The sequence below is a fragment of the Eurosta solidaginis genome, chromosome X (genome assembly GCF_040869045.1).
Source record: "Eurosta solidaginis isolate ZX-2024a chromosome X, ASM4086904v1, whole genome shotgun sequence".
In the NCBI taxonomy this organism is placed as follows: domain Eukaryota; kingdom Metazoa; phylum Arthropoda; class Insecta; order Diptera; family Tephritidae; genus Eurosta; species Eurosta solidaginis.
The window spans coordinates 205,029,128-205,041,889 of NC_090324.1; the positions used below are offsets into that span (position 1 = coordinate 205,029,128).

General features: G+C 40.0%; 1 protein-coding gene and 1 pseudogene across 1 annotated transcript in view; one reads left to right on the forward strand and one right to left on the reverse strand.

Moving 5' to 3' along the window:
• The window catches only part of Gat (GABA transporter), a 1,840,468-nt gene that overhangs the window by 805,411 nt on the left and 1,022,295 nt on the right, over window positions 1–12,762 (reverse strand). The window lies entirely within an intron of this gene.
• On the forward strand, window positions 629–1,605 carry LOC137234763 (pyruvate dehydrogenase E1 component subunit beta, mitochondrial-like; annotated as a pseudogene).

Here is a 12,762-nt window from a genome sequence, read left to right on the forward strand (position 1 = left end):
AATTGTATTCAGTCAGTGTTCGATTTGCAGCATACAGCTGATGCGTCGCAGCTCACGTTCAAGAGCCCATACATTGAACCTCTGTAGATTACCTTGAATAACCTGAAATCCTTCTTCCAAATCTTCCATACTGTTTTCAGGCTTGATAATGTTCGAAGCCGGTACTTTGAAGCGATAGGCAGATCCACATTTTATAAACTCGTTATTGTCCGTAGGTATATCTCAGATATCTGTAGGCCACAACAGTTTGCAGTCAGCTGAGTCCAAAAAAAAAAAAAAAACCACTAGCATCTGCAAAATTGTAACCATCGCCACTTTTGCTCGGGTATGGTGTTGAAAGCATCCGAAGCGATCACAATGAGTCCTTGCTTACAAGTTCGGGGCAGAAAGTCAAGTGATTGGTCACTCTTTGTGTTCATATTTTCCAGTCAGTTAAGCACCAAATTGTTTTATAACATTCAAACCGATTGTGCTTTCAGAAATAGCGTGCTTCTTTTGCACGGACATCTTTAAATTTGTAAACATATAAAACGCTAGAGGTGTGAGGCTCTCGATGGAACTTCCGAAGCTGAGGCGTGATTGGCAGAAAAAGCACATCGCCATTGCGGGATCCATTTGTTGAAAACATATGCGACATATGATTATGAGCATAACGCTGATGAAGTGCAGCATGGAACTCAATTGCGTCGCTGTGTTGTATGTGGATCGAGAAACAAAACTTCATCATAGCCATGGCCACCAAAATATAACGCTTGATTTGGATAGCCACCGATCATGCAACAACTACCCGCGAACTCAAAACAAGTTAAGGGCAGGTTTATGCATGGGATTTATATCACTGTGAGAATCTTTCACGGGCATTGGGTTTTGTGCGGCAATGGCAGGGTTAAGACCAATTTACGAAGTCATGACCCTTAACTTCAGCAGCTAAAGCATTTTACATGTCTGCCTGTATGGCCAATGTGCCAATCGCTTCTCGTGGTCCCAATGGCACTGCGATGTGTGTGGCCGATCCACATTCACAGTGCTTTGCTGCTTGGTATGCACCTTGCCCTGGCTTAAAGGTAATTTCACCTTATGCCAGCGAGGATATTCGTTTGGTGAAGTATGCCATACGCGACCCTGATCCCGTGGTGTGCCTCGGAAATGGGGTGTTATGTGGCAGTGCATGATAAAGTATGAGACACAGATATTTATTACCCATTGGTAAGGCAAGAATTATGAAACCTGACAATCGCCTTACATTGGTAGCACATTCGAGGGCAATAGAAAACTTCCCTAACAGTTGCAGCCGAACTAGCAAGAAGGGCGTTGAAGCTGAGGTTATAAACTGGCCTTTCTTACGCCCACTTCATATAGATACCATTTACAAATCAGTAACGCATCATCTTGTCACTGTGGAACAGGGATAGCCACAGCATGATGTTGGCGCTGAAATTTGTGCGCGTATTACGGAGGACGAAACTTTCTTCCATTTTGGATGCGCCGTATGGCGTGTATGTGGCGTCGATATACCCATGCCATATGCCAAAACACTAGAAGCTAATGCAATACCACAGGCACGATGTTGTCGCAGCTGTCACCAAAATTATTGGATCTAAATAGTGGATAAATTTATCATCATCTGAACGCACCTTAGAAACATTTAAGCTGCTGAATTATACGATAATTCACAAAGAGACAAATATATTGTTGAAGCAGACTAGTTTATAAATTAATACCTGAAAATGAAATGTAAATAAAATGAAACGTAATTAAATTAAATATAATCAAATTAATGATTTTAATTACTTACCAATTTACTTACCTTAACCTTTTAGCACCACCCTAATGTAAGTAAATGCATGAATACAGTCTGTATTCAACTGTACCTATGTGCATGCGGTGTGTGTATACCTACTAACAAGCGCGACTTGTCCACGCTCTCTTGTACATATACACACATACGTAGGCTCATAGGTACAGGCGAAGAACTTACCGCTTATTGGAATTGGAAGTTGACAAACTGTAAATTAGATTTAAGAAAATATTAGGGGGACTCGTTTAACCGTATAAATGCCTTATAAAGTGTGTAAACGTATAAATTTATCTAGTGCGTAAACGAGCTGTCAAATTTTGTATGAAAAATCATTTACACAATTTGCATAAATTTACGCGCACATTTCATTGTGTAAACGCGGTAAACTCAAAGGAATGCAACCTTGCAGACATTACAGCCGGCATTTTCATCAGAAATCTCCAACATCAGCAAGTAAATGTATTTTAGTTTTGCTTTTTCACTTAATCTTGACATTTTTTTAATTTGTATAACGATCAAAAAAATTTTGTTTGGCAATAATACAGCTGAAAAACAATCAAGTTTATCAAGAGTATTACTAGGTGCGTTCATATAACCGCGTGTGTAAATGGATATAATATTACACCTTATAAGTTTATATGCTTTCATGAGTCCCCCTATTATAAAAAGAGGAAAATGAATTATTAAAGACACAGTCAATTAGCAATCGACAACGGCGGTTTTTTTTTCTTGGTGCGAATTTAATGCGACAGGCAATATTATAAAGTTTTGTTTGGTTGATTTTCCGACAGAGTGGATAAATGATGTATATAGGAACGATTTTCCGTCATCCCTTGTCAAATTTGGTTTGAGACAAACCGGTTTCGGCGTTGTGCCATCATCAGTGTCGATTTTCGTTCTGATCTGTTGTTGTCATTTGTCCTGTATTTATAGTTCGTAGGTATATGAGCAGGTATTGTCAAGTTGATGCTTGTGTATATTTAATTATGTGTATGTGCTGTATGTTCATTCAGAACCGAGAGTGGTTTTTACTGATCGATTTGTGTGCTGACTGGGGCAGGTAAAAATCCGTAATTTTAGTAGATTGACCTTCTGAACACACAGCACATACACATAACTAAATATACACAAGCATCAATTTGACAATACCTGCTCATATACCTACGAACTATAAATACAGGACAAATGACAACAACAGATCAGAACGAAAATCGACACTGATGATGGCACAACGCCGAAAACGGTTTGTCTCAAAACCAAATTTGACAAGGGATGACGGAAAATCGTTCCAATATACATTATAAAGTTTAATTTGTGCTCCCCTAAAATGAATATACTTTTCGTATTCACCTAGTAAATATAAAGTTTTCTTACTAAAAAATTTTAGTAAATGTTTACATATAACACAACTTAATTGTTTACAGTGAGTGGGGACATTCAAGTAAACTTGTCAGGAAAACCAAAAAAAACGAAATTGTAGATGGAAAAGTAGTTTAACTTTTGCATATACATGCAATTATGACTTAAAGCATTGTAAAATCCGTTCATTCTAAATTTAAAATGCACATTTACTGCTAACTCCAATATCAACGCATCGGCTTATTTCTCTCTAAAGCCTGTTGAGACGACATTTGGAGCAGGTACCAGTTTGGATCTATTTGATAGCTTAGCAGAATGTGTGAAAATACCATTTTTTTAAATTGGTACGGCTAAATGAAAACAGTTTCCATTTGTTTTGGCTTAAACAAACGTGAAATTATAAGTCAGCACTCAAAACGTTAAAGCCTTTCGTGATGCAAAAGAAAATACTATACGTAAGCTGTCAAATCATAAATTTGTTGGCAAGTGTCGAATTGCTTGCGAGTATCTTGCGAGAAAATGGATGCTTTGTCACCCACTACCAGTTTTAACGCTGCGAATTGTCCTATATCGTCGCTCAATGAGAAAATGAAGTCTGAGGATCCCAGGAAAAGTACAGCGGTAGCGGAAACTCACCTTGCCGACGTCGAAAGGCTTTCTTATGAGATTTACCGTTGCTCCAGATTTCCTACCGCCTATTTCCATGAAAATATACTCGTAGATTGTCCTAGTGACCAATCCTCACGCTGGTCAGCGCATACCAACAATCCACCACCGTAGCTCACACGTAAATTAAAACGGTCGGCAATTGTTAATTTTTAATTTTTACAAAATTTTAAACGCTTTGTTTAAAATAATATTTTTTTGGTAAATTTCTTTTCGCGACGCGTATGCCTCCACCATGCACTTAATAGTGCTACGCAAGCCACGCGCCGTAGTAAAAAGAATGAAGTAACGGAAAATCTTTCGATTATTCCCATTTGTTCAATTCAGAAGAATTTACATTCTATACACGGGTGTGTATGAATGTGCGCAATTTTTTTGTCTTTGCTGCTGTTAAATATCTACCAGTGCACGGACTTTTTTAAAAGCAGAATGTTGGTAGACGAAAAATGGTAGTAGAAGTTTCAAGAAAACAATAGCTACAGTTTATACTTGTACCAAAAAATTCCCTATTTATTGTAAAACAAACAAATCCTAAAATAAATCACATACCAAAACGTCTAACTACCACAACAATTTTCCAATGAACCAAAAATCTTGCCACAAAATAACCGATTTCGGCATGTTATTCGGCAAAGTATTCACACACACAAAAAGATGACAATCCGAAAATTATTTGCGTGCTCAGTTACTACATTTATTTTATAAACAAATTTATTTCCGTTTTGAATTTTTGCACACCTTTGTTCTAATTTCGTTGGGGTGGTTAGTGTATCCGCTTAATATTATTTGGTTGTGCTCAGCAATTAAATACGTTTACAAAATGATCACAGTATTTGTTCTCAAAGCGAAAATACTGAAATATTGGTAGATTTTGGGCCTCGGTGGTAGTAGTAGTAGAAAATGAAAATGGGTCAGAAAAGTTAGTAAATCTACCAATGCGGTAAGGTCCGTGCACTGACTGTCCATATATATATACCAACGTATGTACATATATATGCCGAGTTTTAAATGTACATTATATTAGGGATGCAAACGGGTACCCAAAAACCCTTTTCTGACAAATCGGTATCGGAGCCAAATACACTTCGGGAACCGTGTCATTTGCTAAAGGCCGTCAATTAAACTGGAGAAAATTTGAACAAATAATCGAAGGGCAATACAAAAAAATAAAAAATTATACGCTTTATAAATTTCTCCCCTCTTCCAAAACAAACATTTTTATTTTTTTTATTTTTTCTTTATATGGCTTAAAATTTTGCAATGCAAACATTTTTTTGCGGAGGAAAAGGAAAGGAAAGTTGTTGGCTTTTAGCACCAACAACACAAATAACAGCGACTCAAAAGAACCCACGTTATACACTCTCTACCCGGCTCGGTACCAAAATGCCCATTTTTCGGTTGCACTAATAGGCCGGGCTAGCTAAAACGCTACCGGGTGACACAAAATAATGAAAATAGGGCACTAAAGACCCAGGCACATAACGTGAATTGAAAGAGCCCATGCACGTAACATGCGCGAGCTATGAATATCGTCTTAGGCAGCTACCGAGGTTCACCCTACCCATACGCAAAAACTTAATTAACAAAGTTAGTGCTTACTCGCCACCGAACGCGTGGCATAGTCATGATGAAACCAACAGAGTTTCCGTTTATTTTTCTTCCACACTCTCTGAATAGAATGACTCGTTACGCTTCGCTACGCAGGAGGACTGAGCGCCAGGCCGCTCGCTACCCAAAGCCGTGCCATCTATGTAAAGCCCAGCATCCGATCAGTCCGTGTCCGGTATATCACGCAAAGTCTCCGTTGCAACGACTGCGCTAGATTATAAAAGTCAATTATTGCCAGAACTGTCTGTCGATAGTACATCATGCCTGAGACTGCACGAGTCAGGGCAGGTGCCGAAGATGTGGTAGCAACCATCATACCACACTGCACCTGTCGATGGAGGACTTGTCGTCCGAGCCAGAGCCGCCGAAGAGCTGGAACCAGCTGTTAATGGAAGAAGAGGGAGAAGGGTATGAGCGGATGCTTACAATGCAGGATGTGAACGACGAGACGCTAGATGAGGCGCTGTCTCTCCACGCATCCGAGTCGGCCTTTACCGACGAGCAGCAATTACCAGCCGGGAGTGGAGCGGGCTCCTATATATAGTCAGTTCCGACACAAGGGGACCGGACCCACCGCCGTTCCGACCCCTACTCGCGCACGAAAAACCACAGGAAAGTGGAGCGGAATCACGGCCTTTCCGCCCACCCACGCAACGACGCACGCGATCACCACGAAGAACGCGCGAGCGTAGACTGGCCTCTCGGCCGCGCCAGCTATGTACTTCCAGAAAACAGCAGCTCGACCACAGGGACGGTAGACTTGCCACTCGGCCGCGCCAGTTACCTCACAACAGTTCTTCCGGAACGGAGTCATTCCGGCCCGCACTACAGCTGGCCCAAGCCTCCGCCCAATGGCTATCCTGGCGCCAACTGCAGTCGTGAAGGCGGAAGCCGGGGGCGGTTGCACTTCATTCGTGCACTCCTCGATACATGTTCCCCCCGCACAACGATCGACCGTAGGCTGGCGCGAGAGTTAGCACTGCCGACGACCCACGCCGCCAGTGAATCCGGCTGTTTTATTCGATTTCGGGGCAAACATGGACAAACGAAGACGGTGATGACTCACGCTGTTTGCGTCCATGGTTTTAGATGCATCAGCCCCACGTACAACGTCGACCCCACCGTCGCGGTTCCGCACGAGCACATGCGCCTGGCGGACCCACAAGTTTATGCGTCGCTGCTCGCACAAAGCACAAACTTCGGGTGGGTACTTTCGGGTACCTACCCGATCTAGTATACCTTAATGGTTATTCAGTTCATTATTTAAGTTTATACATGTAAATAGTACTTTTTGAAATAAATGAAGTTTTTATTTGAATGGCAAGAAATATATATCATGCAGGTTCCGTTAATTTTTTCTTTTCATCCTAGCTCTAGGTCACGGCGAAGACAATGAGGATGCCGCCGCGCCATCCGGTGCGCACCGCTTAGCTCTAGAATTTAATTTTAAGACTAATCGGGGTCGGGGACGGTCGGGCGGAGTCTGGACTGTTGCGTGTCGCAAGGGGCCGGCATGTTTAGGCCCGAAGCCTAAATTCTTATTAAATTGCGCCACCCTAACAGCAACACTTTATCGACTTATTCGCCCACATGCCGCACATATACATGCATGCCGGTACAATCGTGTGGGGAAGCTTCCCCTTAAAACCGGAGACACCGTCCGAGGAGCCCCGCCACATTTTTATTATACAAGGTAAATTATTTTGTTCTACGCAACTATTGCCACTTTAAAATAAAGCATTATTTATAACGAGAAATATCTCTCGCCTTTCTTTCTTTTCTTTTAATTTTAATCCTAACACAATCGTGGTGCCTCCACTCCCATGCCGAGTTTCGACACACCACAATTGTTCAACAACTAAGGCATGACGTTGGCTGAATGCGTTTGTAACACTTTCAACTATCGTAGGAGTGCGGGTTCAAATCCCACTCCCGGGAGAAAAGGCTTTGAAGAGATTTACAAGGTATAATCGAAACAGCTGTCGCCTTGTCCGTCCTGATGTCACGTTGTTTAAATTTTTCCCAAATTATTAAATAAGTTATAAAATTAAAAATTGCTTCAAATAAATGTTTTTATACATTTAAAGCAATACAGGCAATCCCATATTAACTCATACAAATAGACAAAATTGGTTAAATCGTTGTAGTTCTATAAATAGAACAAAAACAGCAACAACACCAAGTTTCTTTGAAAACCGCCTTACCACCAAGCATAACTTTAACACATAATTACATACGAAGTGTGCAGTGTGTTAAAGATTAAATATGCAGAGAAGGCAATTGGGAAAAACCTTACAACAACTAAGGCATGACGTTGGCTGAATGCGTTTGTAACACTTTCAGCTATCGTATGAGTGCCGGCTCAAATCCCACTCCCGGGAGAAAAGGCTTTGAAGAGATTCACAAGGTATAACCGAAACAGCTGTCCCCTTGTCCGTCCTGATGTCGCGTTGTTTAATTTTTTCCCAAATTATTAAATAAAATAAAAAATTGCTTCAAATAAATGTTTTCATGCATTTAAAGCAATACGGGCAATCCCCCATTAACTCATACAAATAGACAAAATTGGTTAATTCGTTGTGGTTCTATAAATAGAACAAAAACCGCAAGAATACCAAGTTTTTTTGAAAACCGTCTTACCACCAAGCATAACTTTAACACATAATTACATACGAAGTATGCAGTGTGTTAAAGATTAAATATGCAGAGAAGGCAATTGGAAAAAACTTTACAACAACTAGGCATGACCTTGGCTGAATGCGTTTGTAACACTTTCAACTATCGTAGTAGTGCGGGTTCAAATCCCATTCCCGGGAAAAAAGGCTTTGAAGAGATTTACAAGGTATAATCGAAACATCTGTCGCCTTGTCCGTTCTGATGTCACGTTGTTTAAATTTTTCCCAAATTATTAAATACACTATAAAATTAAAAAATGTTTCAAATAAATGTTTTCATACTTTTAAAGCAATACGGGCAACCCCCGATTAACTCATACAAATAGACAAAATTGTTTAATTCGTTGTAGTTCTATAAATAGAACAAAAACAGCAACAATACCAAGTTTCTTTGAAAACCGCCTTACCACCAAGCATAACTTTAACACATAATTACATACGAAGTATACAGTGTGTAAAAGATTAAATATGCAGAGAAGGCAATTGGGAGAAACTTTACACCAACTAAGGCATGACCTTGGCTGAATGCGTTTGTAACACTTTCAACTATCGTAGGAGTGCGGGTTCAAATCCCACTCTCGGGAGAAAAGGCTTTGAAAAGATTTACAAAGTATAATCGAAACAGTTGTCGCCTTGTCCGTCCTAATTTTTTCCCAAATTATTAAATAAAATAAAAAATTGCTTCAAATAAATGTTTTCATACATTTAAAGCAATACGGGCAATCCCCCATTAACTCATACAAATAGACAAAATTGGTTAATTCGTTGTGGTTCTATAAATAGAACAAAAACCGCAAGAATACCAAGTTTTTTTGAAAACCGTCTTACCACCAAGCATAATTTTAACACATAATTACATACGAAGTATGCAGTGTGTTAAAGATTAAATATGCAGAGAAGGCAATTGGAAAAAACTTTACAACAACTAAGGCATGACCTTGGCTGAATGCGTATGTAACACTTTCAACTATCGTAGGAGTGCGGGTTCAAATCCCACTCTCGGGAGAAAAGGCTTTGAAAAGATTTACAAAGTATAATCGAAACAGTTGTCGCCTTGTCCGTCCTGATGTCACTTTGTTTAAATTTTTCCCAAATTATAAAATTAAAATTTGCTTCAGCCATCGACTAACTCTCGCGCCGATAAGACGTCTGTTTTTCGCATACGACGTTCTCTTGATTAACTTGTTTTTCACATCTCTTTTCAAGTGTGTTGCATTTTTCCTTATTTTGCTTACACACCCACACATAGTGTCGATTACGTAAACGTGAACGTGCAAAATGGCACTCAGGCCACGAAACCGCGAGGCCAACCGCTTCGCACTGCTCGATTCCGGGCCCAAAAAGAAAAAGAAACGTAAGCCTGAAATAAGTGCTCCTTTATCCAGTTTCCCGTTTCTCCCCGAAACCAAAATTGAGGACCCAAAATTCGTGGTAATCGAATCTGCTGATTCATCTAAACCACTTTCATTTTATTCATATTTCGCCATACATCGTGCCATTCAACAAATAAGCAGCCAAGTTCACTCCATATCCACTCTACGAGATGGAAAATTACTTCTACGAGTGAAAAACAGTGAGATCGCAGAAAAATTTCTAAAAGTGAAAAACCTTGGAAACATTTGTGCTATATTAGCCACGTTACATGAATCGTTAAATCACGTAAAAGGCACAATGTATGCGCCATTCCCGAATAATGTTTCTGAAGATGAAATTATTATTTAACTGAGCTCCCAAGGTGTCGTAGCTGCCTATAAACTCCAAAAAACTGTAGACGGAAATCCACGCCCCTCAGGAGTTTTATTGCTAACATTTAATCTATATAATCTTCCAAGTAAAATTTATATTGCCCGGTGTACAGTGATGGTACGACAATACATACCTCTTCCCATGCGCTGTAAATCGTGTCAGCTTCTAGGGCGTACAACAAAATTATGTAACCGCTCCCCACTATGTCCCAATTTTTCCCTTCCCCGCCATTCACCATCAACATGCGAACGCACACTTTGTGCTAACTGTTCACAAGAACAACCCTCTTCCTCAAGGAAATGCAGTAAATTCCTGCAAGCAAAAGAAATAATAAAAATAAAAACAAAAAAAAAATGCTCAGTGCGCGAAGCGATAAAAATTCACAAAGAACAGCAAAACATTCAAAGCTCTCCTGGAAGCTCTTACGCTGCCATAGCATCCAACCTGAATGCTAACAACGACAATACTATCTCACCAACAAACAACAACTACGAAGTCAATAATTCAATTACAAAGAAAAATAACAAACACACTATCTACCATGAACACGAAAATTTTGCAAAAAACACTCATAACCTAAATAACTATCCTAACTTCTTCTCTTCTATTGATCAAAATTAACATATCAAACTGCTCAATAACAAAACCCACTCACTCAATAGAAAGAAACACCACAGAGTACGACTTGCCGTTGTACCCCTCATCTTGTAATACCTCCTATAATTGTACTAATCTCAACCCAACTAACAAAAATTTCACCATAACTCAACACACTCTCACGGAAATATCCCACTCTTCACAATTCCAAACACTTTACGATCCTCTCCCCTCCCTCCCTCCAGTAACTTCTGTTACTCCAACCGAAGTCACGTCAGATAACGAAATGCGACATAACTAAACCAAAAACTCTCTATATATACACATATATATGGCGACCAACGTGGTGTGATGGTAGCGTGCTCCGCTTACCACACCGTATGCCCTGGGTTCAAACCCCGGGCAAAGCAACATCAAAATTTTAGAAATAAGATTTTTCAATTAGAAGAAAATTTTTCTAAGCGGAGTCGCCCCTCGGCAGTGTTTGGAAAGCGCTCCGGGTGTATTTCTGCCATGAAAAGCTCTCAGTGAAAACTCATCTGCCTTGCAGATGCCGTTCGGAGTCGGCATAAAGCATGTAGGTCCCGTCCGGCCAATTTGTAGGGAAAATCAAGAGGAGTAAGACACAAATTGGAAGAGAAGCTCGGCCTTAGATCTCTTCGGAGGTTATCGCGCCTTACATTTATTTTTTTATATATATATGTATATTTCACATTTGCTTCCCACTATTTTTTAATGATGTTTAAAATTGTTCAATGGAATATGAATGGCTATACAAATAATTACCGCGAGCTTGAATTGCTCATCAAAGAGACAAATCCAGATGTAATTTGCATCCAAGAGACACATTTTGCTGTAACATGCAGCGTTAATTTTGTTTATCCCAAACAATACCTTGGCTATTTTTCAAATCTTGGTAATATCCAAACGAATAAACAGGGTGTCGGGATACTCATTAAAAGAGCCTTTCCACACGAAACAGTAAACTTAAATTCCTCACTATCCACAATAGCTTTAAAAATAAAAAGTAACTTCGCACTTTGCATTGCAAATACACATATTCCCCCATCCCAAATGTTTCACGAAAGTGAACTGAGAGATTTAGTTCTGCAACTCCCTGAACCTCTCTTGTCAACAGGCGATTTCAACGCCTGGAACCGACTTTGGGGGTCCCGCAACTCAAACAAAAGGGGACTTATAATTGAAAACTTCATCTCAAATCAAAACTTAACCATACTCAATAACGGCTCGCCAACCCATATCTCAACACCCTCATCCCTAACTAACGTTGACATCACCTTTTCGTCTGCCCAAATTCCCCCTAAAATAGACTGGAACATCTGTCCCGATCTATACGGAAGTGACTAGTCCACTATTTGAATTACTATTCAAACCAACGTTAACTCAATAAAATATAACCGCTTTCCTAAATTCAAACTTCACTTGGCGAGCTGGGAGAAGTTCCAAACAGAAATTTTAATCAATTCACCAGATTTCCCAGCAAATAACATTAATCAAGAAACCTCCGTAATTACGAAGACAATACGCTCTGCGGCAAATAAGTGGATTCCTCAAACCAAGCCAAAGTCCGCAAATAACTCAACTATCTGGTGGAACAAAGGCCTTCAACAACTTCGTACCTACAAATGTGAACTTTGGAAAATTTTCAAACGTGCTATGTCTTATGAAAATCTCATGTCCTATAAAAAAGCAAATGCCATATTCAAAAAAGCGGTTAAAGAAGCCAAGAGGAAGAGCTTTGAAATTTTCTTCTTAAAAATCTCACCATCTTCTACCCCAAAAAAGATATAAATAAATAAATGTAAGGCGCGATAACCTCCGAAGAGATCTAAGGCCGAGCTTCTCTTCCAATTTGCGTCGTGCTCCTCTTGATTTCCCTGCAAATTGGCCGGACGGGACCTACATGATTTTATGCCGACTCCGAACGGCATCTGCAAGGCAGATGAGTTTTCACTGAGAGCTTTTCATGGCAGAAATACACTCGGAGCGCTTGCCAAACACTGCCGAGGGGCGACCCCGCTTAGAAAAATTTTCTTCTAATTGAAAAACCTTATTTCTAAAATTTTTGATGTTGCTTTGCCCGGGGTTTGAACCCAGGGCATCCGGTGAAAAAGATATGGTCCGATGTGAAACAGCTAACTGGTATACCTCGTACTCCTATAAAAGTTATTCAATTCAACAATAAGCTGCTGACGAACTCCGCAGCCAAATTCGCCGATTTTTGGTTTAATCTTTCAGATGACAGTAATTTTTCCGCTGAATACATATCTGAAAAAGAGCACTGGCTTGCTA